This window comes from Spea bombifrons, chromosome 12, assembly GCF_027358695.1.
Source record: "Spea bombifrons isolate aSpeBom1 chromosome 12, aSpeBom1.2.pri, whole genome shotgun sequence".
Lineage (NCBI taxonomy): Eukaryota > Metazoa > Chordata > Amphibia > Anura > Pelobatidae > Spea > Spea bombifrons.
This window is the reverse complement of record NC_071098.1, coordinates 31,798,895-31,806,813: the sequence shown is the minus strand read 5'-3', so window position 1 is coordinate 31,806,813 and position 7,919 is coordinate 31,798,895. Positions and strand designations below refer to the sequence as shown.

The following is a 7,919-nucleotide window of genomic DNA, read 5'->3' as shown; positions in this document are numbered from 1 at the left end:
ACATATATATATATAATATACATATACATATATATATATAATATACATATACATATATATATATAATATACATATACATATATATATATAATATACATATACATATATATATATAATATACATATACATATATATATATAATATACATATACATATATATATATAATATACATATACATATATATATATAATATACATATACATATATATATATAATATACATATACATATATATATATAATATACATATACATATATATATATAATATACATATACATATATATATATAATATACATATACATATATATATATATAATATACATATACATATATATATATAATATACATATACATATATATATATAATATACATATACATGTATATATATATAATATACATATACATGTATATATATATAATATACATATACATATATATATATATAATATACATATACATGTATATATATATAATATACATATACATGTATATATATATAATATACATATACATGTATATATATATAATATACATATACATGTATATATATATAATATACATATACATGTATATATATATAATATACATATACATGTATATATATATAATATACATATACATGTATATATATATAATATACATATACATGTATATATATATAATATACATATACATATATATATATATAATATACATATACATGTATATATATATAATATACATATACATGTATATATATATAATATACATATACATGTATATATATATAATATACATATACATGTATATATATATAATATACATATACATGTATATATATAATATACATATACATGTATATATATAATATACATATACATGTATATATATAATATACATATACATGTATATATATAATATACATATACATATATATATATAATATACATATACATATATATATATAATATACATATACATATATATATATAATATACATATACATATATATATATAATATACATATACATATATATATATAATATACATATACATATATATATATAATATACATATACATATATATATATAATATACATATACATATATATATATAATATACATATACATATATATATATAATATACATATACATATATATATATAATATACATATACATATATATATATAATATACATATACATATATATATATATAATATACATATACATATATATATATATAATATACATATACATATATAATATACATATATATATATATATATATACATACATACCATGGTGAAAATCCTAGGGGTGCCTGGGGCTGTGCCCACCTGGCAACCCATGAGGTAGTCGGTATTATTACCTAAGTACCCCATTGTACATCAGTGTTTACATATGTTCGGAGCCTAGGGAAAGATGGTGGGTATGTAATAATCTGTTTACAAGTATATTCTCAACTTAATTGAGCTGGGTCATCACGCCTAAAAAAACCCATACATCATGTTGTCGAAATTCCTATGTGGGTTTACAAGAAGTATGGGATGAACCAGGACTGTGGGGAATCTAGTGGCTTCCTATCCAGCTTGGTGCGTAAATTCTGATTAAGCAAAGTATTTCCGACAGAATACTCACCGAGCAAGACCAGGATTCCAAGGAGAAATAAAATGAATGCGCTCACCAGGCCCCACTTCCTCAAGGAATCTTCATCTGACAAAAGAGTCAAAATATCTCACATGAGAAGCTTGAAAAACGTTCCTTAAGTGAAGCATAAGAATTGGGTGAAAACATTCGTCTACATCCAAAAAGATGGCAAAAAAGTACATCATTTGGAAAGACCAGGAGAATAAAAATGGACTTCCATGAATATTTTCAACCACGTCGACTTTACTTTTTTATTGGGCAGATTAATAAAAACACAGAACCTGCTGGCAGATCGGCCCCCATCTAGTCACCCGTTTCTCCTGCTGTAAAGACTCAAACCTTAATCAGTCGTCGGTCTCGTCTTAGATTCAGGAGCCGTATGTCTATCCCATGCGTGTTTAATACCCTCACTGTATTACCCTCTACCACTTCTGTTCCACTAATCTACCATCCAACAAAGTAGATCTCGCATACATCAACCTTTGGCTTGGTTTCCCTCCTGGGTGAGCTCTACTCAGCCTACCCTTGACCTTGGAGGCACCTGCACCTCTCTTTGTGAATAGGTCAATTAATCATAGCGATCATGGATTTAGTATCCATGCAGCGCTTGCAACATAATATCTCAATATAGCAGCTTTACACTAACCGTAGGAAAACATAGCCTCATATTCTTTGCTTCTTGACACATCTGTAAAAGAAAGAGACTTGATGTTGGAACATCACTTGACTTGCAAGGAGGGGGGTCATTACTCATCGCACCCCCCTCTAATTGTTCTGCTTTCAATAAAAATAGAACTATTTCTCAATAACAATTTCACCGACAATCTGCTCCATTCTCCATTCTCCCGTTTCTTCCAATCACCTGTTGGCCAGGAGCCCTCTGTATATATTTTACCATTTAAAATGTTGCTTTCCAACCGAGGTAATCGACAACGTTCGCCAAAAATACTTATATTATTTTATTTATTTATTTATTATTTTTATTTATTATCATATTTATTTTGCAAAAATATAACTATTGTTCATGATTAATACATTGTCAAAGCAGCAAAATACTGTGGAAATATTTTTCTTTTTTGTCTCCCTCAACAAATGACACCAATTATTTTAATCATTATCACCTTTTTAGGTCAAGTTTTAACACATTTTCCTACATTTCTACTTAAAACAAGATCGGTAACGTCTCTAATTTATTCATAAAGTCCCCCCGTAAATTCTGAAATCGACAAATTCGTTAGAATTTATGACACAATTAAGCAACTGGCCGGGAGAAACTAGCCATCTGGTGACAAACGGAAGAGTATAAAGGAATGGATGCCTTAGCATTTGTAATTACTGTGGGGGTCCGCTCAATAGCACCTGGAACGAACAAATAAAAACATTTCTATCATTAGAAAGACAAGAAAATTGCTTATTTTTTCCTTTTAGCAGTAGAAATTTTAGACTTTTTATCTAAAATCTATGATAAGCACGAGAGAATAAATATGACTAATATTATTTATTAATTTATATAGCGGCATCATATTCCGCATAGCTTTCATGGAGGAAAAATAAGGCAACAGTTACCTCTGTTGATAATATGATGGCTTCTTACATTTAGAAGTGATTTTTTTTTATAGATTTAAAAATAAATTCATTAAAAATAACCCCTGGCTTATTAATAGGTGAATAAAAAAATATAGAAGGTGAAGGGTTAATGAGTTCTATCCTAAACAAAACCCCATATTTTAATTTTTCTAAGGTGTCTAAGGTTATATAGAATATGAAGTTATATCATGCACATGGGTGTAAGGGGTAAATGAAGGACATAACATGTAATGCCTAAGGACAAATGACTTATGAAATGGTAATTCCATCCAATACATTTTTTTTTATCTCATTTATCCTAATTTAAGGTCAGATTTTCTTTTTTGTCACATTTCTACAGGTAACAATGTTGGGCAAGGATGAGGAAATGTTGATGTACTGATTTTTCTTATCCAGCCAGACACTTGTAGAAAGACCCAGTTTTAATGTAGACATGTGTTGGCCAGCCAGGTCTCCTGTGACCTTCAAAAGAACCCCCGAGCTTACTTACCCCGCCTTGTGGCAGTAGATTCAGGGGGGTCTGTAGTGTCCAAATATTTCTGAGACGTTAAAATATCTGAAAGGAGAAACAAGAAGTTGAAGGGTCAAGTTGGCAAGAAGACATTGATATGACGTCGGAGAATGGGTTGAGTTTGGGCGCGTAGAGTGACCATGCCCAGATTTAGGCTCGATCAGAAGCCTAATATCACCCCCACAGATGAACGTTATGTTCTGGGATATATTGATATACTTCTTTCAGGATATATGATATATGTACCATCTTCCATAGTGGTCCATTCTCAATGAGAACACATACTGGTGAGGGAGGTCCTTGGTCACCATCATGAAATCCCTCTAGAATACTTACCCCGGGTCGTGGTAGTGTCTGATAAATCCCTAGGGGTAAATTCTTTCTGTATTATTGAAATACCTATTGGGAAGAAAAAACAAAGATGGTGCCAGATATATAACTACCCAGAAAATGCGTGCTTCAAAAAGGAGGAAAGATAGCGACTTAGAGTTCCATGGTATCTTGGGCTGAAATAAGATATTCTCCAACCAATTTCTCTGATATCCCTGTTTTATCGATCAAAAAATTTCATTTAAATTAGATTTGAATTTTTTTTTGAGAGGGGGAAAATACATAGGTGGGGGGCTGCAGAATCCCCTCCCCCATGCATTTTCAAGGAGGACTCCATGAAAGTTTCACGGTATCTCTCTGCTATCATATGCATTAGAGTTCACATGACTTGATAGTCATAGGTAAAGTTAAGTTTATTATTGAGATAAAAATAACCCCCAAGCCTATTACCCCCTTGAATCAGCCCTTAGGCAACCTCACAACAACGCAAGGAGATGATGACAAAGTTTATAACAAATTTAACACATAATCATAATCAACAGGGCCGGCCCTATAATGGGGCAGACTGGGGCAATTGCCCCAGGCGGCACTTTAGAAGGGGCGGCACTTTGCCGCCCCAAGCGTTTTTTTTTTTGTTTTTGTTTTTGAAGCGGAGGAGAGAGAGAGGGGCACCGAGTGGTTTTCGCTTACCCGCTCGGCGCCCCTCTCTCTCTCTCCTCTGCGGCGAGTCTCCCTGTTTGGTCCCGGTGCCGGCTTGTAATGCAGAGCGCCGGAAGTGACGTCAATTTCCGACGCTCAGCATTACAAGCCGGCACCGTGGCAGAGCAGGGAGACTCGCCGCAGGACTCTTTAAAGGTAAGTACCGGGGGCGGCCGCGGCGTTTTAAACTTCGCCCCAGGCGGCGTTAAGTCTTCGGCCGGCCCTGATAATCAAAATTACATTTTTATTTTTTACTTGCCTCCCAAGTCGGTTGATTTTGATGAAAGTGTGATGTCATCTGCTGCAGGTGTGATGTCACTGATGGCTGGGTCGCTCACTGGCACTAAAGAGCGATAAAAGAACCCTGGTTTAATCTAAAGATCAAGTACTTTGGGTTAAAAACACAAATGTAATATTTAATGTTTCTGTGAGCTAAAGGTAAGCAGGGTACACGCATCCTTACAGCCCCGGAGTAGTTTATGATTTTACCCGACATACATTTAATTTATGTTCTGAATAATATATAATATGGTATATAATATATAATATATAATATAATTATATGGTGGAGGCTGTGTACACTGCCTCCTGGGACTGAGGTTTAATCAATAAAAAAAAACCCTTTCCAATTTCACTGCATTAGCAATAATCGTCTACATATCCTTCAGCGTCAGTTCCCTGCGAAGGGATGGGGGAAAGGTTACCGTCTGATGGCGCTTCTGCCTCTGCCTGGTTGAAGTCAGGGGTAGGCATAGTCCTCCCTACAAAAAGCACAAGAACAAGCAAAATAAGGTTATTATATGGCTGGAGGTCCAATGTTAAGACCCAGATCGATTTAGTAGACGTGTTTCATATGACCGATGATGATGATGATGATCATATCAGAGATTATGTGGCCATTGGTGAAGAGAAAGAAGGTATCATTGGAAAAGATAAACCAGAAATAAGATAGATAGATAGATAGATAGATAGACAGACAGACAGACAGACAGACAGACAGATAGATAGATAGATAGATAGATAGATAGACGGATAGATAGATAGATAGATAGATAGATAGATAGATAGATAGATAGATAGATAGATAGATAGACAGATAGATAGACGGATAGATAGACGGATAGATAAATAGATAGATAGATAGATAGATAGATAGATAGATAGATAGATAGATAGACAGATAGATAGACGGATAGATAGATAGATAGATAGATAGATAGATAGATAGATAGATAGATAGATAGATAGACAGACAGATAGATAGATAGATAGATAGATAGATAGATAGATAGATGATAGATAGAGGGATAGATAGATAGATGGATAGATGGATAGATAGATAGATAGATAGATAGATAGATAGATAGATAGATAGATAGATAGATAGATAGATAGGAATAATGTTGATTTTTGAGCTTCACCCTAAATCCCAATCATCTCCAAAGAGACCCTCTGTTTTTTGGGTGCGCCTGCTATCTCACCTTGCGTTAATGCCAGGATCATAACCAGAAACAGGACAATCTTCATTTTCTGGTGAGACATAAAAAAAAATCTATGAATGTTAACAATAAGGGAGGCTTTAGGGATTTCGTGTTGACCCCAAATGCCCCCCCCAATTCTTATGGCATCTTAGACATTTGGCACAAATAGACAAATAGGTTTTAAAGCCAGATTCCTGTTAGTATCATCGATTTCCACGAAAGGCAGTTTAACGAAATAAAACCACAAATGTAAGATTAAAACGAGATGCCGTCGGTTATAAAATATATGCATTCCTTTTGTAAAGCAGATTTCCCCTCCCCCATTGTTTAGTTACTAAAAAAATGGGTTTTGGGCTCACTTTCTGCCAGATGTTCTCAAAAAGAAGGAACCGAAACTGGTATCCAGTGTGGGAAGGGGGGGGGCAGAACAATTTAGCATTTCTGTCCTTCAAAGGACTAAGGTGATTAACTTCAAACTGGTCCCTTGACGACACTTGGAATGGGGTGACCACCTTGCCTATTTTTTAGGACTCACACAGATTGCTGGCCTGTTGGCCTGTGTGGCACATCTAAAGCCATAGAAGGAACTACATCCCATATACTACAGGGGGCAGCACTTCACATGTATGAACCACCAACATGTGAAATACATGTGTGTCCTGGACAACAAAAAAATGGACAATGTGGCCTCCAGAACTCAGAGTTAGGAAAGCCCATAAAGCAATGTGGTGCTACAAAGTATCCTACCTCAAATACGTTGCAGGGTCTTTTAATGGATTATGAATATTTCAGGGGGCGGAAGTCATGAGCTTGTCTTGATCCGTGCAGGTGTAGAGTATGAAGATATATCATGTATGTGAAGGAACCTGCCGTTTGAAATGAAGCGTGTGTGTGTGTGAGTTCAGCATGAGAGGAAGTAACTGGAGTATGCGTAATTTCCTCCATGCCCAGACCACATCCTTTGGATGACTAACCCTCGCTCCAGAGACAGCTAGGGGGGTGATATCCAGAGCTGCAGGTCTCACAGCTCAATCGTCTCTCCAAAGAACCATTTGACAGCGTTCGAAAAAGAAAAAAGAAGTGGAGCAACTCGGAAAATAGAGAAGTTGCGTCTAATTCTGCCGGAAGTTCTGGCAAACGAATGCATCGAGAAGAACATTTGTTTGTTGCACGTGTTTGGCATTGCTCATGGATTTTTGGTTAGCTCAATGAGTTTTAGGTTACTCCTTAGTATTCCAACGTTATAAAAGCAAAGAAACCTTATTTCTCACTTACAGATTTTTCACACTGGCCGAGGCTACAAAAATCCAGAGGTTCTGAAAGTATCATTGAAAAAAATAATTTTTACTTTCATAGTAAAATGTGCAAGATGGGTCCGGAAGCCGTACAGCTAGGACTTGTTAGGCCCAACTTGGTCCTTCCTTCTCTACTAAAATACTAATCCAGGCCCTGGTGACATCCCGTCAGGATTTTTGCAACTCCCTACTACCTGACCCCAGTATCTTCTTCCTTTCACCTGCCTCCTTTCCAATCTGTTCTGAACAGTCTGCCCCCTATATCTCTGTATCTCTCTTTTTTTTTTAAACCACCATCTTTGATGACCACAACTTGCGCTTCTCTTCACCCGTCATCACCTCTTCCCACTCGCTTCTCCAGGAGTGTATCCACGTTGTACCCAT

At 35.0% G+C, this 7,919-nt stretch overlaps 2 long non-coding RNA genes across 3 annotated transcripts in view; both read right to left on the bottom strand.

The window, feature by feature from the left end:
- The window catches only part of LOC128469624 (uncharacterized), a 12,087-nt gene extending 7,956 nt beyond the window's left edge, over positions 1–4,131 (bottom strand). The window contains exons 1-3 of one of the 2 annotated variants that reach the window (XR_008345968.1): positions 4,067–4,131; positions 2,279–2,320; positions 1,624–1,698 (exon numbers count right to left, since the gene is read on the bottom strand). This is a non-coding gene — a long non-coding RNA (uncharacterized LOC128469624). Of the gene's footprint in view, positions 1–1,623; positions 1,699–2,278; positions 2,321–3,709; positions 3,741–4,066 lie in introns of those variants that run through there. The other variant, XR_008345969.1, reaches the window with a different exon arrangement.
- Positions 4,132–5,004: 873 nt separating this feature from the next.
- LOC128469625 (uncharacterized) lies at positions 5,005–7,129 on the bottom strand. Its single transcript, XR_008345970.1, has 4 exons — positions 6,988–7,129; positions 6,241–6,289; positions 5,464–5,520; positions 5,005–5,102 (listed from the first exon to the last, which is right to left on the bottom strand). It is a non-coding gene; the product is annotated as an uncharacterized LOC128469625 (long non-coding RNA).
- Positions 7,130–7,919: the final 790 nt, after the last annotated feature.